We start from the raw sequence: 17,425 nt of genomic DNA on the forward strand, positions 1-17,425 counted from the left end.
ATGGGATTAGGTTTTGACTTTAGACAGCTGTGTAAACCATGCTTGTGTTTGCCTTTCAAAAGTACCAGTAAGTGCAACAGTGAACATAGGATGAAGCCTTACTGGTCCAGGAACTAAAAGCAGAAGTATTCCAGTTTCCAGCAGTGTTTTTTGTGCCACAGGATTGTATTTCTGATATTTTACGTTGAGCTCCAATTTTGGAATGCACTTTAAATTAAATCAAGTCAGTTTGTAAGTGTTTTGCTGAATCACCGCCATAGAAATTCAACCAGAACTGCTCTGCACCTTCTGAGAACTTCCAACATTTAGAAGTTTTGTTAACATTCCATTTTGAAATGAAAACAAGCATTGCTTTAAATTTTCCCATGAAATATAAATTCAGAAAGTACATATTTTATAAATATGTTGTAAACTGAAGGATGGCAAAAAAAAAATGTTGAAGTGACAAGGTACAAGAAAATACATAGATCGGAACTTCCTTAAACAGATTGAAAGCTAAAATCATGGAACACTTCCATTGACTTCAGAGTTTTGTACTTAACCCAAAGCAACTTTGTGTTGCCAGCTGATTATTTGCAGTAGGTACTATTACCAGGTTTGAGAACCCTTCATTTAGAATGCTAGTGTCCTGGGTTCAGCAGTAGTAGTCATTTTTCTCCTTAGTAGCTGGTGCAGCACTGTGTTTTGACTTTCAGCCTGGGAACACAGCTGATAACACCGATTGTTTTTAATTGTTGCTAAGTAATGTTTACCCTGACTAAGGACTTTGTGAGTCTCATGCTCTGCCAGGGACGAGGGGAGGATGGGAGGAAGCAGAGACAGGACACCTGACCCAAGCTAGCCGAAGAGGTATTCCATACCAAGGTACATCATGCCCAGGGAGGTAACTGGGAGTTACCCGGAAGGGCATGGGCTCTCTTCGGGGGGGTCAAACTCGTTCAGCGGTGGTATTGTATTCTCTTCCCTTGTTATTTTCTCTTATCATTATTATCATTGGTGGTAGCAGTAGTGATTTGTGTTATACCTTAATTACTGGGCTGTTCATATCTCAACCCGTGGGAGTTACATTCTCTCAATTTTCCTCCCCATCCCTCCAGGAGGGGGGAAGGAAAGAAAGAGGGAGAAAAGGTGGAAAGGCGGGGGGGAGTGAGTGGACGAGCTGTGTGGCTCGGTTTATACCACGACAGCTAGCCACAGCAGTCTTCCAAAATAACAGTTATCACCATCTGCAAATAATTTTGCATTGATCTCATAGCAGCTCCCTGTATAATTGTTTTTCTTCTGTATTCTAATTTTGATTCAAAATGGAAAAAATCCACTTGAATCTAAGAAAACACCACCACAGTCTATATGCAAAATCATATTATGTAATTCTTAGCTTAATATATTTGTTCAACACTGCTTCATAAGCCTTACCTTCCCTGTAAGAGTAATCTGTACTTTCATTAAATACTGTGTTTTAGTTCTAACCGTAAAAGCATGCTTCAATTCAGTAGCCTTTACAACACATTGCTCTTTAATATCTTAATATTTAATAGAGCTTTGTTGGTTTTGGGGTTTTTTAACAGAATTCAGTTTTAAATCAAAATACTAAACAGAAGTTATTTCCTAGCATAATATGCTAATATGAGCTTTTGATCATCAGGATAGTTGCACAATTAGCATTTTGACAAGAATCTTCCTATAAACCAATCCCCATCTAGTTCTTACAGTGGCTTTTTGTTGTCTTTTTTTTACTAGGCTGTTCTTCTCTCTATCATTAGGGATACTTTTCTGACTAGTACCATTAACTGTGTCACAAGCTTCATCTCAGGATTTGCAATTTTCTCCATATTGGGCTACATGGCTCATGAGCAAAGTTAAAATTGAGGATGTAGCCACTGAAGGTAGGAAGTTAATTTTATACTAGTTTTACCATTTTTGTCTACCATTTCTTTGAAAATGTGTTTATACTGGTTTCAAACAAGTGTGTGAAAACCTCATGAAAGTGACCTGAGTTAACTTACTTGGAACTAAAGCTCTGTGTGTAATTGCCTTGCTGAAATGTGAACTGGTATTGAATCATCTCACCTCTACTGAAATGAGGTTCGCCAACATCTTGCTCCTCACAAGTTTAGCCTGCGCAAGAAACAGGCATTTACCACTGTGAAAGTGCCAAAGGTTACCAGTTTGGACGGTTCTGGTAAGATGAGCTGTTAAGTCACTTTCACTGGTAACAGCTCACTCATGATTTCAGCTCCTGTATCTCTCTCTCATCACATCTGAGTTCTCCTGCCAAACAGTGGAGTCCACATCCACATGGCTCCTTCTCTACTACATATTGAAAAATATTGGAAAATAGCTAGTAAGGTTGTGAATCCTATAGAAGATTAATAGAAGTGAAAGAGAATGGATTAGAGATTTTTTTTCCTTAATACAAAATTGTCATGCGTACATTATTAAAGTATTTTGAATATATTTTTGGTATAATGCAAATTTTGTTTTAACGGCTACTCAGAGTGTGATATGGACTGATGTAAAAGTAAATTTAATCATAATTTATCTTATTAAAATGAATACTTCTGTGAGGCTAAGAAACATCATTTAGTTGTTTGGGTTGGGGATTTTTTGGTTGTTTTTTTTTTTTTTCTATTTCAGGAGCTGGTTTAGTTTTCATCCTGTATCCAGAGGCAATTTCAGCTCTTTCAGGATCTACATTTTGGGCTGTGGTATTCTTCATTATGCTCCTTACTCTTGGTATTGACAGTTGTCTGAGTATATTTTTGTCCTATCCTTGACATTTTTCATTTACTGTTATATTCTGTAACTGGAAAGGTATCAACCTTAAACAGGGGCTTTATTACATTTCAAATAAACATTCTGTACATTCCCCAAATCTGTTTTCATAGTCACAGCCAACATACCAATAGTATTACTCCTGGCAGTATAATTTAAAGGCTCACAATATTTAAGAGGTTTAGGACAAGACCAAATCTTTTACAAGCCATCAAATAATTACTTAATGCTGCTTTTTTATGACCTCACAAGAGGGGCTGTTCATCAACAGTTCTTACTGTTTAAAGGTATGACCCAACATCACTGCTATGAACTGTTACTACTACAAACTTCTGTCTTGGGTTCAGCAGTAGCAGTCATTTTTCTCCTTCTTAGTAGCTGGTGCAGTGCTGTAGTTTTGACTTTCAGCCTGGGAACAGCACTGATAACACCCATTTTTTTAGTTGCTGCTCAGTAATGTTTACTCCGACCAAGGACTTTCTCAGTCTCATGCTCTGCCAGGGAGGAAGCAGAGACAGGACACCTGACCCAAACTAACCGAAGAGGTATTCCATACCACAGCACGTCATGCCCAGTATATAAACTGGGGGCAGTTACCTGGAAGGGCTAGGTCACTGCTTGGGTCAGGCCGGGTATCGGTCGGCGGGTGGTGAGCAGTTGTATTCTCTCGCCTTGTTATTTCCCTTGTCATTATTGGTATTGATGGTAGCAGTAGTGGGTTTGTGTTTTACCTTAGTTACTGGACTGTTCTTATCTCAACCTGTGGGAGTTACATTCTTTCGATTCTCATCCCCATCCCTCTGGGAGTGGGTGGAGGAAGGGGGGGAGTGAGCGGGCAGCTGCGTGATTCTGGGTTGCCGGCTGGGCTTAAACCACAACATTTATAGCAATGAGTTGTAACACAATAGACTCATTGATTATGAAACTGTTCTGGCTTGCGTTCCCAGTGTGGTCATCACCTCTATGCTTTGGGAGGTATATAATGGAAGTGTTTAGCAATTACACATCTTTTTTTCCCTCCTCAGGTGGTCAACCTATGAAGGAGACATTCCCTTAAGTTCCCAGCTCTCCCACCAGACCGTTTACAGCATCATTTGAGAGTTCTGAAGGTTTTGAATGGGCTTTGGGTACCCCTGAGACCTGCCTGCTATTGTGATGGGGATCACCATGTTGGCACATATACAGAGTGTGTTTTATCCATGACCATTTCGTCTGATCTTGAAAGTTAAGCAGAGTCGGGTTTGGGCCTTGTCTAGGGTTAGACAACGATATAGGAGGACCAAGAGATTTTCCCCGAGGCTGGGCAGTCATGAGTGGCAGTGTGTGTTTGAAAGTATGGGCAAGTATCTAGGTCAGTGGGCCCCTCCAGTGCTTTGGAACTTCACCACTGAACAAGTGCAAAATCTAGAAAAATTAGTAAAACACTTAAAGGAGGTGTGTTGTCATCCTGGTCATACCAGAGAGGGACAAATCATGGCAACTTGCTGGGGCTTGGCCTATGCTTACAGAGCCCTGTTCAACACTGTCCAGCACCTCCAAAGGGAAAAAAATGTCTCTGGATCTGATGGCAAAGCAACCGACAATGCAGCTACTCTAACTCCAATTACAGCAACTGCACTAACCCCAGTGACAAGTACAGCAGCTACTCAAACTCTTAAAGGTATGACCCAACATCACTGCTATGAACTATTACTACTACAAACTTGCAATAAGGTTTTGGAACCTTACCTGCAAAACACAAGCCACAGTAAGACATTGAGTAGCTTCTAGAAGACATTTTTACATGTGCTGTAATTTATCAATCTGCTCAAGACAGACAATGTCTGAAGATAGTCTGATTTTTTCTACAAGCAATGATATAGAATTTCCTGTAAATTGAGTCACAGTTTATAAACCACACCAGAGTGTTTCCATAGTGGTTTCATTTCACTACCATCTTACTGTACAATGTCTCTTTCTATAATGTGGTGACTTCTACCATACCATGGTATTTAGGATCACAGAAACTTCAGCCCAGAAAATATCCAAAGTCCCCTAACAACTTTTGCACTGCTTTGTTCTTGCCAAAGAGGCATCAAGACATCCTGTTATATTTAGCTTAAAGGTTTATTCATTTCTGGGAAAAAAAAACCCACCAGGGTCGTTAAGGCATAGTGAACCATGAACAAACATTCATCATTTTTAGAAGGGTAAGGGTTTCTTAATATTCTGAAGCATAGAAGTCTCTTTTGTACTTCTGAATGTACATACCTGAACTAGGAATTCTTGCTGGAAATGGGAAAACACGGTATTTCCATTACTTACAACTTCAGAAAACTTCCATCATTTTCAAGTAGAAGAAAGGGAAAGAATGAATTGACATAGAGGAGAGGAAAACTGGGTAAAATGATGTTGCAGCAGGAAGCTTTAATGACATAGTACCAATAACAGTGGATGAAATGATTCATAAACTCCGAGAGTTCAAAGACAACCTCATCCCTTCCATCATCTCTGCTGTGGAAAAACTGTCCCAGGATCTCAAACAACTGAGGGACAATCTATATGATTTATCCAGCTCCACAAGTGTACAAACCCACATCTCAGATATTAACAAAAGAATCAAGAGAGAAGATATAGGAGGTAAACGCCACGGGCCACCCTATGGTTTTACCTGTGGGATCATGGAGAAGACATGACGAAGAGGGATGGAAAACCTACCTCAGCTTTGGAGGAACGGGTGAGTGAATAGAAGAGGGGAGCAAGGGCGAAGACTCATCATCCCATGAGAGCTGCGGCTTCAGTCTCTGGTGAGCAGGTCCCCAGATGGAGTGGAAGAGCTGACTTTACTCCAGCTCCTGTGATAACGAAGAATAATCCCTTTCAACATGACTTAAGTGTTCAAAGTTGTGATGAGTATTAGAGGGACCCTGCCACCAGCCAGGTGGAGGTAGGGGACAATCGGATTTACTGGACTGTGTGGATCAGGTGGCCTGGCACATCAGTCCCACAGGAGTATAAGGCTCTAGTAGATACCGGTGCACAGTGTACATTGATGCCATCAAGCTGTCAAGGGGTGGAACCCATCTATATTTCTGGAGTGACAGAAGGATCCCAAGAGTTGACTGTACTGGAGGCTGAAATCAGCCTGACTGGGAGGAAGTGGCAAAAGCACCCCACTGTGACTGGTCCAGAGGCTCCATGCATCCTTGGAATAGACTACCTCAGGAGAGGGTACTTCAAAGACCCAAAAGGGTACCGATGGGCTTTTGGTATTGCTGCTTTGGAGACTGAGGAAATTGAGCAGCTGTCCACCTTGCCTGATCTCTCAGAGGATCCTTCTGTTGTGGGGTTGCTGAAGGTCGAAGAACAACAAGCGCCAATTGTGACCACAACAGTGCACCGGTGGCAGTATTGCACCAACCGAGACTCCCTGATTCCTATCCATCAGCTGATTTGTAGACTGGAGAGTCAGGGAGTGATCAGCAGAACCTGCTCACCCTTTAATAGCCCCATATGGCCAGTGAAAAGTCTAATGGAGAGTGAAGACTAACAGTAGACTATCGTGGCCTGAATGAAGTCACACCGCCATTGAGTGCTGCTGTACCCGACATGCTAGAACTTCAGTATGAACAGGAGAGAAAGGAAGCCAAGTGGTATGCCATGACTGATATTGCCAATGCATTTTTCTCAATTCCTTTGTCAGCAGAATGCAGGCCACAGTTTGCTTTTACTTGGAGGGGTGTCCAGTTCACTTGGAACCGAGTGCCCCAGGGGTGGAAACACATCCCTACCATTTGCCGTGGCCTGATGCAGACTGCACCTGAACAGGGGCAAGCTCCAGAACACCTGCAATACACTGATGACAATATCATGTGGGGCAATACAGACGAAGAATTCTTTGAGAAAGGGAGGAAAATAATCCAAATCCTGCTGAAAGCTGGTTTTGCCATAAAACGGAGTAAGGTCAAGGGACCTGCACAGGAGACTCAATTTTTTGGGAATAAAGTGGCAAGATGCTTGTAGACAGATCCCCACAGATGTGATCAACAAGATAACAGCAATGTGTCCACCAACTAATAAGAAAGAAACACAAGCTTTCTTGGGTGTTGTGGGGTTCTGGAGAATGCACATCTCAAATTACAGTTCGACTGTAAGCCCTCTCTATCATGTGACCTGGAAGAATGATGATTTTAAATGGGGCCCTGAGCAACAACAAGCTTTTGAGCAAATTAAATGCGAGATAGTTCATGCAGTAGCCCTTGGACCAGTCCAGACCGGGCCAGATGTAAAAAATGTACTGTACACTGCAGCTGGGGAAAATGGTCCTACCTGGAGCCTCTGGCAGAAAGCTCCAGGGGAGACTCGAGGTCGACCCCTCAGCTTTTGGAGTCAGGGGTACAGAGGATCTGAGGCCAGCCATACCCCAACTGAGAAAGAGATACTGGCAGCCTATGAAGGGGTTCGAGCTGCTTCAGAAGTGATTGGCACTGAAGCACAGCTCCTCCTGGCACCCCGGTTGCCCGTAATGGGCTGGATGTTCAAAGGCAGGGTCTCCTCTACACATCATGCAATTGATGCTACATGAAGTAAATTGGCTGCACTAATTACACAACGAGCTCGAACAGGAAATCCCAGTCGTCCAGGCATTCTAGAAGTCCTCATGTACTGGCCAGAGGGCAAAGATTTTGGAATGTCACCAGAGGAGGAGGTGATGCGTGCTGAAGAGGCCCCACCATATAACAAACTGTCAGAAAGTGAAAAACAGTATGCCTTGTTTACTGATGGGTCCTGCTGTATTGTGGGAAAGCATCGGAGATGGAAGGCAGGCGTATGGAGTCCTCGACGACAAGTTGCAGAAACTGCTGAAGGAGAGGGTGAATCGAGTCAGTTTGCCGAGGTGAAAGACATCCAGCTGGCCCTGGACATTGCTGAATGAGAAAAGTGGCCAATACTTTATCTCTACACTGACTCATGGATGGTGGCAAATGCCCTGTGGGGGTGCTTGCAGCAATGGAAGCAAAGCGACTGGCAATGCAGAGGTAAACCCATCTGGGCTGCTGCACTGTGGCAAGATATTGCTGCCCGGGTGCAGAACCTGGTGGTGAAGGTACACCATGCAGATGCACATGTACCCAAGAGTCGGGCCACTGAGGAACATCAGAACAACCAACAAGTGGATAAAGATGCTAAGATTGAAGTGGCTCAGATGGACTTAGATTGGCAACATAAAGGTGAATTATTTTTGGCCCGGTGGGCCCATGACACTTCAGGCCATCAGGGCAGAGACGCAACATATAGATGGGCCCGTGACTGAGGGGTGGACTTAACAATGGACACTATTGCCCAGGTTATTCATGAGTGTGAAACATGTGCTGCAATTAAACAAGCCAAACGGTTAAAGCCTCTTTGGTATGGAGGACGATAGCTGAAGTACAAATATGGGCAGATTACCTGGCAGATTGACTATATCACACTCCCACCAACCTGCCAAGGCAAGCGACATGTGCTTACTATGGTGGAAGCAGCCACCGGATGGCTGGAAACATATGCTGTGCCCCACTGCCTGGAACACTATCCTGGGCCTTGAGAAACAGATTTTGTGGTGACACGGTACCCCAGAGTGAATTGAGTCAGATAATGGGACCCTTTTCTAGAATAACCTTATAGGCATTTCTGCTAAAGAGCATGGCATTGAGTGGGTATATCACATCCCATACCATGCACCAGCCTCTGGGAAAATCGAACGGTAAAATGGGCTGTTAAAAACCACACTGAGAGCAATGGGTGGGGATCTTTCAAGCATTGGGATACACACTTACCAAAGGCCACCTGGTTGGTCAACACCAGAGGATCGGCCAACAGAGCTGGCCCAGCCCAGTCAGAACTTTTACATATTGTAGAGGGGGATAATGTTCCTGTGGTGCACATGAAGAATTTGCTGGGGAAGACAGTCTGGGTTGTTCCTGCTTCAGGTAAAGGCAAACCCACTCGTGGGATTGCTTTTGCTTAGGGACCTGGATATACTTGGTGGGTAATGCGGGAAGATGGGGATGTCCGATGTATACCTCAAGGGGATTTGATTTTAGGGGAAAACAGCCACTGAACTTAATTGTATGCTATTGCCTGCTGTGCAATACTTTTATAGCCCATCAATTAGATGTCTTCAGGTCACCAGCGACTGGCCCTGACTTCCCTCCAACCATCATCCCAACAGAGAATGAATTCTGATAGAACTAGATAAGTTCTGCAGTGAAGGAACAATCAGCATCAGCAGGCAACGATCCAACACTGCACACAGCCTCTCCTGCCCTGAAAGACTGTTACAAGGGATGGAACTTGGCATCATGTACTAAATGGACTCGACAGCATTATAGGGATTGGTCCATGCACTAAGAAATTATTTCTTTTTCTTTGTCTGTGTGTGTATGTGAATGTATATATATATATTTAAGAGAGATGGTATACTGAAAATGTGGGATCTGAGCATGACATGAATGGTATGGAATAAGGGGTGCATACTGTCCTGGGTTTACCAGTAGCTGTTTTGCTCCTTCTTAGTAGCTGGTGCAAGCTCTGTGTTTTGACTTCCAGCCTGGGCAGAGAGCTGATAACACCGATTGTTTTTAATTGTTGTTAAGTAATGTTTATTCTGGCCAAGGACTTTGTGAGTCTCATGCTCTGCTGGGGAAAAGGGGAGGCCGGGAGGAAGCAGAGGCAGGACACCTGACACAAGCTAGACAAAGAGGTATTCCATACTACAGTACGTCATGCCCAAGGAGTCAACTGGGAGTTACCTGGAAGGGCACAGTCTCTCTTCGGGGGGGCGTCGAACTCATTCGGCGGTGGTATCTTATTCTCTTCTCTTGTTATTTTCTCTTATTATTATTATCATTGGTGGTAGCAGTAGTGATTTGTGTTATACCTTAGTTACTGGGCTGTTCTTATCTCAACCCGTGGGAGTTACATTCTCTCAATTCTCTTTCCCATCCCTCCGGGAGTGGGGAGGGTTGGGGGGGGGAGTGGGGAAGGAAATAAAGAGGGAGAAAAAAAAAGGGGGGGGGGAGTGAGTGAATTTGCTTTGTGGTTGGGTTTAAACCACGACAGGGTATAGGTATGAACAGATATAAATATTTACCCTGCAAAGAAATAGACATCAATTCTCTTCGAGCAAGGTGAACACAAGACCTGGTGACTTCAGCTGCAGAAATATTCAGGTTAGACCATGAGAAGAATTATAGTAACAGTAGAAAATATTAAGGAATGCACTAGATTGGCTGGCAAGGCTGTGCAGTCTCCCTCTGCGGAGGCCTTTAATCACAGATTTAGTCTAATGAATTCTCACTTCTGCCAACATATTCTGTTTGCTGGGTGTATAGGAAGAGAATAATTATGGGCATGTGTCTATTGGGTATTCTTGCTACTACTAAATTCACAATGAAAAGTAAACTAAATAATGTTTTTAAAATGCCTAAATTTTGCTTGCAAATCCTAGAAAATATGAATATCTCCATCTCCTTTATAAAACCCATGGCTGCTTTGAATGGTTCCTGTTGTAGTACTGTTACACTCCTAAACTGAGCCTCATGCAGCCATTGCATAACCTCAGGAGATAACACACTCAAGGAGACTTGTAGAAACTAGGAAAACGTGCTCTTACCTGTGGCCAGTTTAGAGCAAAGCAGTGTGCATGCAGGCATAGTTTAAAAGATGAGCCTCACTTAAACGTCATTTTAACCTCATGCAAAAGAAGATTTTCAAATGTCTTTTCTAGATAGTCTAATAAAAATTAACTGATTAAAAAATAATAGAAGTGATTTACTTTCAGCATATTAAAGCATGTAATAACATGAAAACATAGAATAATTGTGCTTTAAGAATAGAAGAGGGGGCGTGTATTTACTTTCAATCTGTTGTAGCGCAGAGGGCTTAAAAAAAGGCAACAGTAGGCAGTGCCTAGCTCAGGTAATGAAGTATTTTCCTATTATAACATTGTCATATGTTTCTGAAGCCTCACCAGTCAAGCTGTGGCTGTTACAGAATATTTTAAACTAACAGGATGGCATAATAAACGAAAACTTCCATAAAATTTAATCAATTGTGATACTGTTTTCCTTGGTGAGGGTGGTGTAGTTCTTACCCATTAATAATAACTAGCCATGGATATTTTTCCTGTTTTAAAATTATTAGTATTATTGTGTGCTTTTAGTAAATACCAAGTATCTGGTTGATGCGCACAGAATTAAGCATACACTTAAGTGCTTAGCAGAAGTTGGGTCCTTAAATGACCCTTCTGTATTTCCTTTGTCATGGCACTAAATCTGCTACGCTTCTTGAACTTTATGAGGCAGTGCTGCATACTGTATTTATATCAGACACAGGTTTTTATTTGCATTTTGGCTTTATAAAATGTCAGAATTGATCTTATACTAATGAAATATCCAAATTTCATCTCAGTTATGAATACAGCTGCTAATTCTATGCTTACTTTCTGCCTCTCTGGCTATGTATAGTAACAGAGAGTCTGCCAACTTAAGCATTGCTGACAAATGTCTCCTACTGCTAGTAAGTCTAATAAATGTTATTTCATCGAGTAAAGATTTAAAATTAATTAATTAAATGTCATTAACATCCCTTGCAACCTTTGACAATTTTGCTTTTACTCCAGACCAATAAAAGTAGTTACCTGCATGTTGCATGTGCCCCCTGAATCTAACACAATTCAATAATTTTATGTTTTAATCTTGCAATTTCTTAACTTTAATCATTGTGGAGTACATCTTTTAATGGTATTAGTTACATTTTAGGTGGAAACGTGGAGGGAGAAAGTAGAGAGGAAGGTAGGCTGTTCTAAGGGATGAAAAACTAGTAGGAAAAATGTAAGCCAAGGCCACTGACCAGAGTCCAGTCTTCCTAGCAAATCATACAGTGTAACTGCAAATCTCAAAAGCCTTTCTTTACAGTCAAATTTAATCTTTTCCCTGTGGCATTTTCAAAGTGAGAGCTACGTAATTCTCAGCATGAAATCTCAGGCCACTTTCCTTGTTGAAAGCTGCGGCCAAGTTAAAGTTCACAGCCGGACTATCCACAGAGAGTGAGGGTGTGTTTGTGTATATAGGGACATTTTTTACATTTGGTTTCTAAGCTTCGGGCCCTTAGTTACTGGACTGTTCTTATCTCAACCTGTGGGATTTATATTCTTTGGATTCTCCTCCCCATCCCTCCGGGAGCTGGGGGAGGAAGAAGGGGAGGGAGTGAGCGAGCTGCTGAATGGTTCTGAGTTACCGGCTAGGCTTAAACCATGACACCCAGAAACAGGGTATGAAAACAGTCAGATAATTTCAGGCAGAAAAAAGGCAGGAAACTCACTGTCAGTATGACTACCAGAGTGCTCTTTGTTACAAAAGAACATACCATAGGACAGTTTCCCTGTTTCACGTCCATCTATTTTGTTAAAGAGCATAGAAATATCAAGCTCTGGCACCCCCAGATCTTCCCGAATGATGCAGACAAACTCATCTTCCATTACAGAGCCATCCTCATCCAGGTCAAAGAGCCGGAAAATACAACGCACAGAAATACTTTAGGATCAGTTTGCCTATAGGCCTTCTGTGTGCATTAGCCATCCATATTTGGTTTCTAGTATTCAAGAGATGATCTGCAAACAATGCCTGGGATTTGAAGAGACTGATTGCATCTCATCCACTTTCTCTTGTAAAATATTTTATGTATTTTCTCTGGAATAAGACTAAGCAGACACTTAACAGAGCAATGTACGTTCTATAGTTGGGATTAGAAGATTGTGCGACAACAAACCAACCTCACAGCCTTAGTTCAGTAATAAAACTCATGCAAAACTGATAAAAACAAAAGTTTATGTTTACTATGAACTATGCTAAGGGTCTAGTGGAATCAGCCACTCTATACTGGAACATCTTAGATTTTAGTCTTCATTTTCTGGCACATCTGCCATCAGATTAAACTTGACATAGTTTATGTGCTGACAAAAAGTGCCTAAATTTTAGTATGCGTGATCAGTCACCCACTAAGTAACTATTGTCATTAACAAGGAATTTTGGTGACAGAATTGCGGGCAGATGTACATCGATCATCACATCCTTCCCATTGCATTGACAGTGAGTATCTGCTGTGAATCAACCCCTTGAGAAACACAAGGGATGGATGGCTCTAATGATTAAGTACCTGCTACAGGCAAAATTTCCCAAACTTTCCCAAGAAAACAAGTAGCAAAAGGAACCTCATAGCTCTATTTCAAACTGAAACAGGGTTTTACCAGCTGAACCAGCCATTTCCTGCTGAAACGGGGAATTCAAACAAATTACTAATTTTGTAATCAGCACAGCTGTTAAGATACAGAAGAGTATAGTCTGGAAAACAAAGCAGTGGAACAGCAGCAATAGGTACTAGGCTTACTTCTTCATGGGAATCTGTAGTGATAAAACATCCCTGAAAAAGCACAAATCACTTGGAACAGCTGTAGTGCTTATCTGCAAACTAGCTAGTGGATATAATGGATTGCCATGAAAATTCTGGTACTTCCCGAGTACCCATCAGTACCAAAAAGGACCCAGTTAAGGATGAACATGATCATATCCCCATTGTTCAATATGGTTCATAAGAACAGATTAGTGGGTAAAGTAATTGAATATGTATCAAAGATCTACAACAACAACAACAACAAAAGTCACTTGAGCATTTTCCTATTCAGGGACTCACAGACTGGGCATCCCCAGTCACATATTGCCTGCTTGTACCCGAGATCTGAAAGGAGCTCCTCAACTGCTTGCACTATCAGGGCACCATAGTACAAGCCTTAGATGAAGCCCAATTTTGGATGTGCCAGTCCTCAATAGCCTTTCTTGGTTTGTCCCCTTCCCCTCTTTGTTAACAGCAGTGACTACACTGAGCACTTGACCCATGAGAGGATATTGCTCCATCTATTGTTCACTTGTGACATTGAAGAATCACAGCAGAAAAAACCTCAGGTGAAAAAACTGCAAGTGCTGCTGAACCATTTTAGAGTTACCCAGCCAAGTTACATATTCATTAATGCCTTCACATGGCTTTTGAAGCCCTTTTCCATGATGCCAGCAATTCCCCCCCACACACACACACTCTCTAAATGTCAATTGGTTTAAGAGTATTACTCACATTTGCATAACAGATTGAAGCTATAAACTTATGATTTGAAAGCTAACAGATTTACAGCCAGTCTTGATTTGTCAGGTTTGTAGATTTACACTAAATTGAACTTACCTTGAATGCCATCCAGTTTCTTCTGTGTTGGCTGGGTTACCCTAACAAAAAAAAAAAAACCACACCACCCTGTTGAGGGCTTTTTAACAAGCAATGGGCACGTAAGCGATCCAGGGCTCTTGCCATTGGTTAGAGTTCATAGTGAGGACTAATGGCCTAGTTCCGGTTACTTCAGAGCAAAGTCGTGGCCACGTATGCGGAAGTTCTGCAGGAGGGAAACAACTCCCAGATGCTGAAGAAGGAACCAATCAGCTGTCTTTGATTTATGTGTAGAAACCAATCATTGTAAATCTTAAGCTCAGGACCAAGCTTGGAAGCTATAAAAGGCAGTGCTCTGAAGTGAATAAAGGTCAGTTTTTGATTACATTAATCAGCGTGCTGTCCGTTGATCTTCTGCAAATGGCGCCCGAACAGGGACCCTCTTGCTGTTGCTTGACTGAGCGAAGAAGACAGCTGGAATAGGAGGGGAGCGGAAAAGCCGACCGAAGGGGTTGCTTTCCTGGCAACTGAAAAAAGCAGAGTGCACTCTGAGGTATCCACGCGGAAAAGGAAGCGTGAAGAGAGGGAATCTCACCCTGATCAGGTGAGCGGTCGGGGAGGAGATGGGAGTCTTACTGTTGAAAGAAGAGGCGGCAGTAGTAAAGCTCCTCCAACATATCCTTTCTAAGAGAGGACTAACATATGATGACAGTTCCTTAAAAGCCCTTTTAAAATGGGCTAGGGACCGAAAACTAATTTCAGGAGTGGGTGCAGCTTTTGAGCTACACACGTGGGACCAGATTGGATTCACTTTATGGGAAGAAATTAGTAAGGGATCCAAGGGGGCTCATAAGTTAGCTACCTTGTGGCGACTGATTAAAGAGACGTTAGAAGAAATGAAAAGTGAAAGGGCAGCCGCTGCGTTTGCTGCGCGTTCGCCAAATTCCTCTGGGACAGAATATGCTTCAAATGAACTATTTTCCCCGATATCAGTGCCCGGACTGGCGCCGGTACAAGTCTTAATTGTAAACCCCCTTCAACCATCACAATCAACAGCTCCTGAAGTGAAAAAAAAAAAAAAAAATCATGGACCCATTGCCCCCCCCACCCCCCCACCCCCACCCCCCCGAACCTCCACCAGTTGCCACCGCGGCTGCGAAGACTGAGGACAGAGATGAAGATGGCCCTTTTGACCTGGAGCCTATTCATTCAGAAAAGGAGTCTGATTTATATCCCCAAAATCCTCATGATAAATGGGCAGCTGTAGAGGGAGAAGCGAGATGGGTGGGGGATGCAGATGTATTGTGTGCTTTCCCTGTGATGTAGGTGCTGGATCAAGACCCACGGGGGGAAGGTCTCTCGTATGCTCTTATCAGGGGTATTGGGTGGACTGTGGCGGACAGTGGACTTGGGGCCCCATATACAACTCATTTGGTACAGTCTCTCTGTGATACTCATGTACTAGAAGATGGCAAATATAAGCATGTCCATGTTTCTATTGACGCTTGGAAACCTTTATAGATATTGCTGGCCACTTCTTCTGACGTAGGCTGGCCACCTGTGTTGGAATGAGTGTGCATTTTGGTCAGTATAAAAGCCCAAGCCTCATGCAATGTGTGGGAGGCAGAGCCTCTCCGAGGACACTCGCTAAGGTTAAGCCTGCCACCTCACACTGCGATGATGCTTCTTGGAACTGGTTTCCTGATAGTCTTCACAGGGTCCTTGTGCCACGTTCTGTACGTGGGACTGTGAAGTGTGAGACAAGGGGGGCACAAAATTACAAAATGGAATATATAAACCTTTAGAATTAGTTTTGAGTAATGTTAAGTTTGATGGCTTTGTAACAGTAGCAGTGGAAAATTACTGAGGTGCAGGATACATGGAGAAAAAAAATAGAGTAGAGCTAGAGAACATACTGAGAATTCTCACACAAGATAAATTGTTATAGTTGACATAGTTTTAAGAAAAACAGTCTAGAAAAACAGGACATAGGGATAAGGAGTACCTGGGAACGGCAGGTGTCCAGGATGGGCTACAGCTAAACTAACTGATAAGTAGGAGGATAGGAGTCTCTGGTGCTAACGAACCAATTAAACTGGTATAAACATCTACTGCGCATGCTTCAAAGGCTGCCAGAAGTGATGAAGATTGTTGAAAGAAGTAAACAACCCTCAGAGACCACCACCACAATTCTGTACGCATGCGGGGAGCTTTCTGGAAAATGATGTAATCAATACGTAGCCTCATGAATATGTATGTATGCCCAGTGACTATAAAAGGACAGCGTGTGTGGCAACTGAGGAGACACACGTTAGGTGGAGCTATCCCCCATGTCTCCCGGCGCCGCAATAAAGAATACCTGCTTGTCAGCTTGAAAACTTTGTTGGCAAGTTTGTTCCTGGAGTTTTCTCCAAATCAATCTGGCGACCCTCTCTGCTCGGCTGCAGGACCCGCTGAGGACAGGGCTCCCTAGGGCCCTTGGGAATTTTTCCCGGAGGGACCCCTCGACTTATTCAGATCACTGCAGGAGCAGACAAGGACCATCTTCATAAAAGGTATTCTTTTCTTTTGTATGGTCTGTAAGGTGCAGGGGGTAGTTACCCAGAAGGCCCAGATCGCTGCTTGGGTCAGGCTGGGTATCGGTTGGCAGGTAGTGAGAAATTTCATTGTGCATCACTTGTGTTTATTGTTTTCTTTTCCTTTTCTCCTTTTATATTCTCTTCACTTCTTATTTCCCTTATCATTATTATTTGTGGTAGTAGTAGTGGTTTTGTGTTATACCTTAGTTACTGGACTGTTCTTATCTCAACCTGTGGGACTTAAATTCTTTTGATTCTCCTCCCCATCCCTCTGGGAGCAGGGGGTGAAGAAGGAGGGGAGTGAGTGAGCGGCTATGTGGTTCTGAGTTATCAACTGGGATTAAACCACAACACCTACAAGGCTTGGAGAGATGTGTCAGATGCTGCTGTGCAGCTAAAACAGCACTAGGAAAAAGCGGGGGGGCTGTGTTTATTCATTTCTGTAAGGTGCAGGGGGCATCTTGCATAAAGACTGCATTGGTAATTGGGTTGGTCTGGTAAGCGTACGCAAGGTTTGGAAGCCTTCCGTAAATCAAGATAGGAAATCTCATAGGTAAAGGCGTATACCCGGCTGCTAGCGTCCCTTTGGTATACACCCACAAGAAGCAGGGGGCAACTTGTGGTTCGGGTCCTACAAGACGCCGGGGGTGTCTTGTGGAAATGGTTTTGGATCTTGTTGGTATTTGATTTATTTTGTGGCCTGTTACATTAAGGATTTTGGTTGTGTGATTTGGTATTGGTGACAGGATGCTATAACTGTGTTATTAACTGTTGTTTGATAGAATTTTAGTCTCTGTCTCAAGTGTTGTAACTGTGTGGAGTGTGTCTGTGGGATCCCG

Source organism: Lathamus discolor, chromosome W (genome assembly GCF_037157495.1).
Source record: "Lathamus discolor isolate bLatDis1 chromosome W, bLatDis1.hap1, whole genome shotgun sequence".
In the NCBI taxonomy this organism is placed as follows: domain Eukaryota; kingdom Metazoa; phylum Chordata; class Aves; order Psittaciformes; family Psittacidae; genus Lathamus; species Lathamus discolor.